General features: G+C 42.2%; 2 pseudogenes; both read left to right on the top strand.

The window, feature by feature from the left end:
• The first annotated feature begins 2462 nt into the window (after nt 1-2462).
• On the top strand, nt 2463-3735 carry LOC147462727 (large ribosomal subunit protein uL14x/uL14z/uL14y-like; annotated as a pseudogene).
• A 555-nt stretch (nt 3736-4290) lies between these two features.
• On the top strand, nt 4291-4895 carry LOC147462726 (uncharacterized; annotated as a pseudogene).
• The last annotated feature ends 4782 nt before the right edge of the window (nt 4896-9677 follow it).

The raw sequence follows: 9677 nt of genomic DNA, 5'->3' as shown, positions 1-9677 counted from the left end.
CAACAATTAGATCCACACTTCAAGCCTTGATTCTAATGGCCAAGTGGTGAATCTTTGATGTATCTAATTATCAAAGTTTAGTTTAAATGGCCAAGTGGTGGATCTAGGATCTACTCATTCCACAGACATTGTGTAAAATACCACTGCTATGATGGCTGAGGGTTTCCAATCAACGAGCAAAGCTAATTTCTTAGAAAATATGAGAAACACCCTTGACAAATTGATGCAAGCGCAAGCTATATTGAAGAAAATAATCATGACTTGTTGGACTCCACCACCCAACACCTCAACTCAAAAGGATACCCAACACCTATTAAAGCATATCACACCTTTAAATAAGTCCCTACTGCAAGTCACATATTTTGTCCAAGAGTTCCCTCAAATTGTTGTTCTTTACCATACATACTTGAGTTGTCACATTGTGGTGGCATCTCAAAAGCAATATATCCATCATATTGTAATGGAAGCTCACAAAAATGTTGTATTTCTTGAGGTTGACTAAGCACGATGGTAATGTTGGTATGCAATGGTAGGCATCTAATGATATCAACTAGACTTATCTAGTGATGGATGTTGTCTTGGAGATCCTCTTCGATAAATACTGGTGAGATCTTGGAACACACATTGCTCTATATTGGAGAAGTAGATATAACAACCTTGTAGAACTAAGAAACCTCATGATAAATAGCATAAACATGCTCTCCCATATTATTTTCTATGTGCCAAAGCTTTCCATGCTCTCCTGACAAAGTGAAAGGACCTCGCAATAATGTGTCTCCAGTCTTTGGCCCAAAGCAATAGTTCTACCATAGATAGCTAAGGTCTCCCGCCCTCTCATTTCAAATTCCTTTCCTCATCAACCGACGCTTGGCTAATCTTGAAATTCTTTCCTTGCATTAAGTGGAAAAAAACGTGCATACCGACCAACAAAAAGCATTGCATGTTAGAACCTTATAGAAGTACAAAGTCTTTAGGGGTTGACATGAAGGACCTTCTTATGAGGCTAATAGGCATGTTCTTTTTTGTTGCGAAATGTAGGCGTCTATGAGCTCTCATGCTTTCTCGTTGAATTTTTCTATGATGGCATAGATAAGTCATCCCAACATTCATGTTACCTCTCTACCAACAAGCTACCAAAGAAAGGAGACTCTGAGGCCCAACTAATTGCATGATTTACTCTAGTATCCAATCTTCCACATCCTTTTCGATATTTTCGGACTTGCCTGAAGCACCATTTGTTTAAACAAAATTGTCAGTATGAACTGGTGCACCATCGAATGGATGGCCGAGGCCTCTTTGAGGAATTCCGGCTGGTATTCCTACAATGGGAATCAAGAGAGAGAGAGTTTTTTCTATTTTCCTAGATTTGCTTCTAGAGTTGAGCCAACATAGCGACAAAGATGAGCACAATGAACACTCCAATACAGATATCAATCATTACCCAAATGTTGACATGATAGCTATGTGTGCAGTAGAAAATCGTTGATCATGCAATCCATCATTAGGCGAAGAATACAATGCTAGTGAGACGAGGGTGGAAGCAAAATGCATTGGGTAGCTGGAGATGGGGCGATGGAGCTCAAGCTTGCGCTATGCATGACAGGGATGATGCATTGTGAAGGAGAGCTGCTTCCATGGAAAAAGGGTGACCAGTGTCATCATCACGCCAAAGCCAAAATTTTGGACACAAAAGGAGCATATACCACATGCCTTTCGGAGAAGATGGTCAAAGAAAATGAGCAACGTACTAGATGGAGTCGTTATGGAGTAAAAATATTAGTGATCAATACTTGAATGTGGAGTAATGAGACATCACATGCTACTTGACCGCAAAGTAATCAGAGACACGCGCTATTACTGCTTCCAAGTTATCCTCTACTGTGTAGCATGGGATGTAGCCACCACCCTTCCCGTGTCTCCACCATTGTGGAACGTGCCAAAACCCGTCTCGCCTGCGCGGATCACTCGTTCCAGCATGCATCCTCCCATCCTGATGATGGGTTACGTCCATTAAGTAAAAGGCTAATGGCATATCATGGGTATAGGTTCTCTCTCTCTCTCTCTCTCTCTTCTCTCTCTCTCTCTCTCTCTCTCTCTCACAGAACAGTGTTCGGGAAAAATGTGTCTCAGCTTAATATCGTGCAATTTTCAATTTCAAAAATGCCGGTTGAGGGCACGGGAAAAAGGAAAAATGCCGCCCAAGAATAGACAAAAATAGTGTAAAAATCTAAAAAGATAGCCTAATTTTTTGAAATTTCCTCTTGCAATAAACAAGGAAAGGAATTTTTTATATTTGGAAAAATGATTTTTCCCGAACATTGTCTCATGACCTCGTGGTCCTTGCAAGGGGCAGCCGCCTGGCGGTAACAATTGTAGGCCACTACTTACATTTGTATGACACGTTGTGGCTCCATCTGGCTCTCTCTCTCAGTAGTCTTTGCCCTTGCGAAACATGTCAGAACCAGTCCGCGTCGGTGCGGACTGGTTCCAACATGCATCCTCTTGATAATAGGCTGCGTCTCTAGCTACCATACGGACGCTCATCACGTCTCTCTCTCTATCTCGATCACGTACATAACGCGTAACACGTAGCTTGAGAGCCAAGAAGTCTCTCTCTCTCCGGCGCGGACTGGTTTCAGCAGCTTTTTTTTAAACTTTTAGTGTAGAGAGAGAGAGAGAGACTTCTTTCTGGTGCCGCAGCGACCATGTCGAAGCGAGGGCGCGGAAGGTCGTCGACTCTCTTGTTCTTTCTGGTGCCGCAGCGACCATGTCGAAGCGAGGGTGCAGAGGGTCGTCAGGAAACAAGTTTGTGCAACAGAGTGTGCTTGCCACCTAGCTCAATTCGTCGGTCTTCCTGTAGGAGCAGTTGCAATTGTGCAGACAACACAGGATCTAAGAACCTGTATGTTATCTCCGTCAAGGGCGTGTGGGAGACATGGTGATGGCCACTGTTAAGAAAGGAGCCTGATCTCCGTAAGAAAGTGATGCTTGTCGTCATACTATCTCACTCAAAAAGAAAGTCAATTCCTCCCCTTTATTCCCGGACTCCCATCCCACCAAAAAACTCCCAGACTTGACTGTCGCGAGTGCACGCATGTCCAACTCCTTCCCCCACTGCCTTCTTGCACTTCCCTTGCTCCCCTTCAACTTGAAGAACAGAGCCTCTATGCTATGCAGACGTGCAAAGCTTCCTCTTTCTGATGGCAAGCTTGAAGCAAGGCAAACAAGAGCTTGTTCGAGGAATCTTTGCATGGGCGGTCTGCAAGGAGAACATATGGGGCTTGTGAGCTTTTGGCTTGCTCCTTTTCAACTCTACAGCACTACCAAGGTGCCGAAAGCACGGCACTGTTGACACCCATTGAGAGAGAGAGAGAGAGAGAGAGAGAGAGAGAGAGAGAGAGAGATGCTGTTCAGAAAAGCGTCTCTCACACACATACACGCAGCCTCTGTGGTCTTGCAACGGCAGAGGAGGCTTGCCCTCGCTCGTTTTGCTGCAAAACCACGTGTCTGAGGAGTTCGTGGGAGGGTGTTACCTGCACTACCGATAAAGAGAGGACACGTGCACCCCTAAAAAAAAAAATTCTAAGAGAGAACGGATATTTCCCTCTAATTGACGCTGCCATACTAGTAAACCCTAAGGGCGAGATGAAAGGATCTGCAATTACTGCTCCTATTGGTAAGGAGTACGCAAACTTGTGGCCAAGGATTGCAAGTGCTGCAAATGCAATTGTGTGATCAGATTCAACAGCTATAGCTAGTCAAGGGTTTATTTAGTTCAACTCCTTGATATATGCTCTAAGGTTGAGAGTGTTGTACCTGTTACCATCTGTGCATGAATATTTTTTTGGAAATGTTTGGTGGTGGCAGGTACTCTTGCCGAGAAGGAGGAGGCGGCAATCTCGTGCGGCCCAGTGCAAAGCAAGCTGTTTTCGTGTGTAGGCTACCTTATAGGAACCAAATCCACACCTTCATCGACATCGACGTGCTGTGGCGGGGTAAAGTCATTGTACTCCCTCACGAAGGGTGTGAGGGTGGACCGCGTCACCGCCTGCGGCTGCATCAAGCAGCTGTCCGCATCTTTGGGCTCTGCGCTCAAGAGCTCCAGTGGTGTCCGCCCTTCTTGTCCTATGTCGGCGCAGAGAGAGAGAGAGAGAGAGAGAGAGAGAGAGAGAGAGAAACTACTAAAAATAGTCCGTGCCAGCGCGGACTGTTCTCAATAGTTGTTTTTTAATCGAGAGAGAGAGAGAGAGAGAGAGAGAGAGAGAGAGAGAGAGAGAGAGAGAGCTTGCAATGGCTGCCGATATTTCAGAGAACGTGGTAGAGCTTAAAGATCAACTTGACCAAGCTACGTGACGTCGTCGGGGACCTCATGTGTAGAGTCTTATATCCTCTGAGATATAGACATTAGAAATGGTAGCAACCTTGTCTGCGCAATATCAAGGGAAGGCCACATTACTTCACACCTCAAAAAGTCAAAGATCATGAACTCATTACAAAGCTTGTCTAGTTTTAGCTAGGATCAGGATGTTGAAAAGTAATAAATCTAGATTTCTCTCTTCAAGGGGGCCTCCAAGGAGAAAATTGACGTTGATGTGGATTTTAAGGCAAGATCCTTGGAGTTGAAGGTCCATAATATTGATGGCAAGTATTATCGCCTGGGTGATTATTGTGTGGGTGTGTTGTGTCTGTGTAAAGCTATCGTACCTGAGAAATGTAGTGTCATTGTTAGGCCTACTTGGACTAACATTATTTTGAAGAAGCGGGAGAAGGACACCTGGCAATATCTTCATGGGAATGAAGACAAGTCAGAGCTGTGGAGTGATGATAAAGAACCCGTGTCTAGGCTCATGCAAATAATGAGGAATTTTTTACCTTGTTGCGACTTTGTACTATAGAAAGCAGAGAGCTTCATGGTAGGATAGGTGGTTTGGGGTCATGGTTAGATTCCATGGTAGTTCTAATGTCTTTTGGAGACGTCGCTAATGGTATAATTTAAGGTTTTTATATTCTGGTATGGAAGTGGATCCATCCATGTGATTGTTGATCCATCCACTTGATTGGTCTAGAGAGTTGTCATCAATGTTCCCAGGGAAAATCATACAAATTTCACTTTATGGTAGATTCTAGCATAGGAAAGTTTTCCCATTAATCGGCATTTTTTACAATTTAACTCTAGTTTTATAAATTCTCCAAGGGAAAAAAGCCCAAAAAACTCAAATAAAATATTTTGTGACTGCAATATTGATAGAATGCCACATGAGATGCTGCATATAACAAAGCTCAATGTTTGTGAGAAAGTAGCTCGGTTTTGTCTTTGCTCGAGAATGTTCGCTCGCCGTTTGGTAAGACTCTGATGGCCAAGTGCTGAATTCACCTAAGTTTAGGACATGGTTAGAATGGCAAAGTGGAGGATGTAGGTGACACCAATAATTGTATCTACAATTCAAGCCTTTGTTATATAGGCCAAGTGGTGGATCATTGATGCCCCTACTTACCCATTTTTACTCTAAATGCACAAGTGGTGGATTTAGCATCTAGTCATCCCACAAACATTGTGTAAAATTACAAGTGTTATGATGGCCAAGTCTTGAATCCACCTAACTTTAAGACATGGTTAGAATGGCCAAGTGGTGGATTTAGGAGACACCAACAATTGGATCCACATTTCAAGCCTTTGTTATAATTGGCACCTACTTCCCAATTCTTAGTCTAAATGGCCAAGTGTCGGATCTAGAATCTACTCATTCCACAAACATTGTGTAAAATTACAAGTGTTATGATGGCCAAGTGTTGAATGCATCTAGTTTTAAGACATGGTTAGAATGGCCAAGTGGTGAATCTGGGAGACACCAACAATTGGATCCACATTTCAAAGCTTTCTTATAATGGCCAAGTGGTGGATCTTTGATGCACCTACTTCCCAATTTTGAGTCCAAATGGCCAAGTGGTGGATCTAAGAACTACTCATCCCACCAACATTGTGTAAAATTACAAGTGTTATGATGGCCAAGTGTTGAATGCAGCTAGCTTTAAGACATGGTTAGAATGGCTAAGTGGTGGAACTAGGACACACCAACAATTGGATCCGCATTTCAAGCCTTTGTTATAATGGCCAAGTGGTGGATCCTTGATGCAGCTACTTCCCAAATCTTAGTATAAATGGCCAAGTGGTGGACTTAGAATCTACTCAAGCCACAAACATTGTGTCGAATTACAAGTGTTATGATGGCCAAGTGTTGAATGCACCTAGCTTTAAGACATGGTTAGAATGGCCAAGTGGTGGATCTGGAAGACACCAACAATTGGATCCACATTTCAAGTCTTTGTTATAATGGCCAAGTGGTGGATCTTTGATGCACCTACTTCTTAATTCTTAGTCTAGATGGCCAAGTGGTGGATCTAAGATCTACTCATCCCACCAACATTGTGTAAAATTACAAGTGTTATGATGGCCAAGCGTTGAATGCACCTAACTTTAAGACAACGTTAGAATGGCTAAGTGGTGGATCTAGAAGACACGAACAATTAGATCCGCATTTCAATCCTTTGTTATAATGGCCAAGTGGTGGATCTTTGATGCACCTACTTCCAAATTCTTAGTCTAAATGGCCGAGTGGTGAATCTAGAATCTACTCATCCCACAAACGTTGTGTAAAATGACAAGTGTTATGATGGCCAAGTGTTTATTACACCTAACTTTAAGACATCGCTATAATGGCCAAGTCTTGGATCTATGAGATATCAACAATTGGATCCACACTCTAAGCCTTCAATCTGATGGCCAAGTGGTGGATCTAAGAACTACTCATCCCACCAACATTGTGTAAAATTACAAGTGTTATGATGGCCAAGTGTTGAATGCAGCTAGCTTTAAGACATGGTTAGAATGGCTAAGTGGTGGAACTAGGACACACCAACAATTGGATCCGCATTTCAAGCCTTTGTTATAATGGCCAATTGGTGGATCTTTGATGCACCTACTTCCCAATTCTTAGTGTAAATGGCCAAGTGATGGATCTAGGATCTACTCATCCCACCAATATGGTGTAAAATTACAAGTGTTGTGATAGCCAAGCGTTAAATGCACCTAGATTTAAGACATGGTTAGAATGGATAAGTGGTGGATCTGGGAGACACCAACAATTGAATCCACATTTCAAGGCTTTGTGATAATGGCCAAGTGGTGGATCTTTGATGTACCTACTTCCCAATTCTTAGTCTAAATGGCCAAGTAGTGGATCTAGGATCTACTCATCCCACCAACATTGTGTAAAATTACAAGTGTTATGATGGCCAAGTGTTGAATGCACCTAACTTTAAGACATGGTTAGAATGGTTAAGTGGTGGATCTAGTAGACACCAACAATTGGATCCACATTTCAAGCCTTTGTTATAATGGCTAGGTGGTGGATCTTTGATGCACCTACTTTCGAATTCTTAGTCTAAATGACAAAGTGGTGACTCTAGGATCTACTCATCCTCCAAACATTCTATAAAAAATACAAGTGTTATCAGGGTCAAGTGTTGAATGCACCTACCTTTAAGACATGGCAGGAATGGCCAAGTGGTGGATCTAGGAGATACCAACAATTGGTTCCACACTTGATGCCTTCGTTCTAATGGCGAAGTGGTTGATCTTTGATGTATCTAATTACCAAATTTTAGTCTAAATGGTCAAGTGGTTAACCTAGGATCTACTCATCCCACAGACATTATGTAAAATTACCAGTATTATGATGTCCAAGTGTTGAATGCATCTAACTTTAGGCCATGGTTAGAATGGCCAAGTGGTGGATCTAGGTGACACCAACAATTGTATCTAGAATTCAAACTTTTGTTATAATGGCCAAGTACCGGATATTTGATGCACCTACTTACCAATTCTTACTCTAAATGGACAAGTGGTGCATGTAGGATCTACTCATTCCACAAACATTGTGTAAAATTACAAGTATTATGATGGCCAAGTGTTGAATGCACATAACTTTAGGACATGGTTAGAATGGCCAAGTGGTGGATCTAGGTGACACCAACAATTGTATCTACAATTCAAGCCTTTGTTATAATGGCCAAGTGATGGATCTTTGATGCATCTACTTACCAATTATTACTCCAAAATGGACAAGTGGTGGATCTAGGATCTACTCATCGCACAAAGATTGTGTAAAATTATAAGTGTTATGATGGCCAACTGTTGAATCCACCTAACTGGCCAAGTGGTGGATCTAGGAGACACCTCCAATTGGATCCACATCTCAAGCCTTTGTTATAATGGCCAAGTGGTGGATCTTTGATGCAGCTACTTCCCAATGCGTAGTCCAAATGGCCAAGTGTTGGATCTAGAATCTACTCATCCCACGAACATTGTGTAAAATTACCAGTGTTATGATGGCCAAGTGTTGAATGCACCTACCTTTAAGACATGCCTAGAATGGCCAAGTGGTGGATCTAGCCTGATACCAACAACTAGATTCTCACTTCAAGCCTCGATTCTAATGGACAAGTGGTGGATCTTTGATCAATCTAATTCCCCAATTTTATTCTAAATGGCCAAGTGTTGAATCCACTTAACTTTAAAACATGGCTAGAATGGCCTGGTGGTGGATCTATAACACACCAAAAATTGGATGCACATTTCAAGCCTTTGTTATAATAGTCAAGTGGTGGATCTCTGATGCACCTACTTCCCAATTCCTAGTCTAAATGGTCAAGTGGTGGATGTAGAATCTACTCATCCCACAAACATTGTGTCAAATTACAAGTGTTCTGATGGCCAAGTGTTCAGTGCGCCTACATTTAAGACATGGTTAGAATGGCTAACTGGTGGATCTAGGAGACATGAACAATTGAATCCACATTTCAAGCCTTTGTTATAATGGCCAAGTGGTAGATCTTTTATGTACCTACTTCCCAAGTCTTAGTCTAAATGGCCAAGTGGTGGATCTAAGATCTACTCATCCCAAACATGGTGTAAAATTACAAGTGCTATGAGTGCACCTACCTTTAAGACATGGTTAGAATGGCCAAGTGGTGGATCTAGGAGACACCAACAATTTATCCACATTTCAAGGCTTTGTGATAATGACCAAGTGGTGGATCTTTGATAAACCTAGTTACCAATTCTTAGTCTAAATGGCCAAGTGGTGGATCTAGGAACTACTCATCCCACCAACATTGTGTAAAATTACAAGTGTTATGATGGCCATGTGTTGAATGCACCTAGCTTTAAGACATGGTTAGACTGGCCAAGTGGTGGATCTAGGAGACACCAACAATTGGATCCACATTGCAGCCTTTGTTATAATGGCCAAGTGGTGGATCTTTGATAAACCTAGTTACCAATTCTTAGTCTAAATGGCCAAGTGGTGGATCTAGGATCTACTCATCCCACAAACATTGTGTAAAATTACAAGTGGTATGGTGGCCAAGTGTTGAATGCACCTAGCTTAAATACATGGCTAGAATGGCCAAGTGGTGGATCTAGGATCTACTCATCCCACTAACATTGTGTAAAATTAAAAGTGTTATCATGTGTAAGTGTTGAATCCACCTCACTTTAAGACATGGCTAGAATGGCCAGGTGGTGGATCTAAGAGACACCAACAATTGGATCCGCATTTCAAGCCTTTTTTATAATGGCCAAGTAGTGGATCTTTGATGAACCTACTTTCCAATTC

The sequence above is a fragment of the Adiantum capillus-veneris genome, chromosome 2 (assembly GCF_014529385.1).
Source record: "Adiantum capillus-veneris isolate H3 chromosome 2, ASM1452938v2, whole genome shotgun sequence".
NCBI classification, from domain to species: domain Eukaryota; kingdom Viridiplantae; phylum Streptophyta; class Polypodiopsida; order Polypodiales; family Pteridaceae; genus Adiantum; species Adiantum capillus-veneris.
The sequence above is the reverse complement of the archived record's forward strand: the minus strand, read 5'-3'. Positions and strand labels throughout refer to the sequence as shown.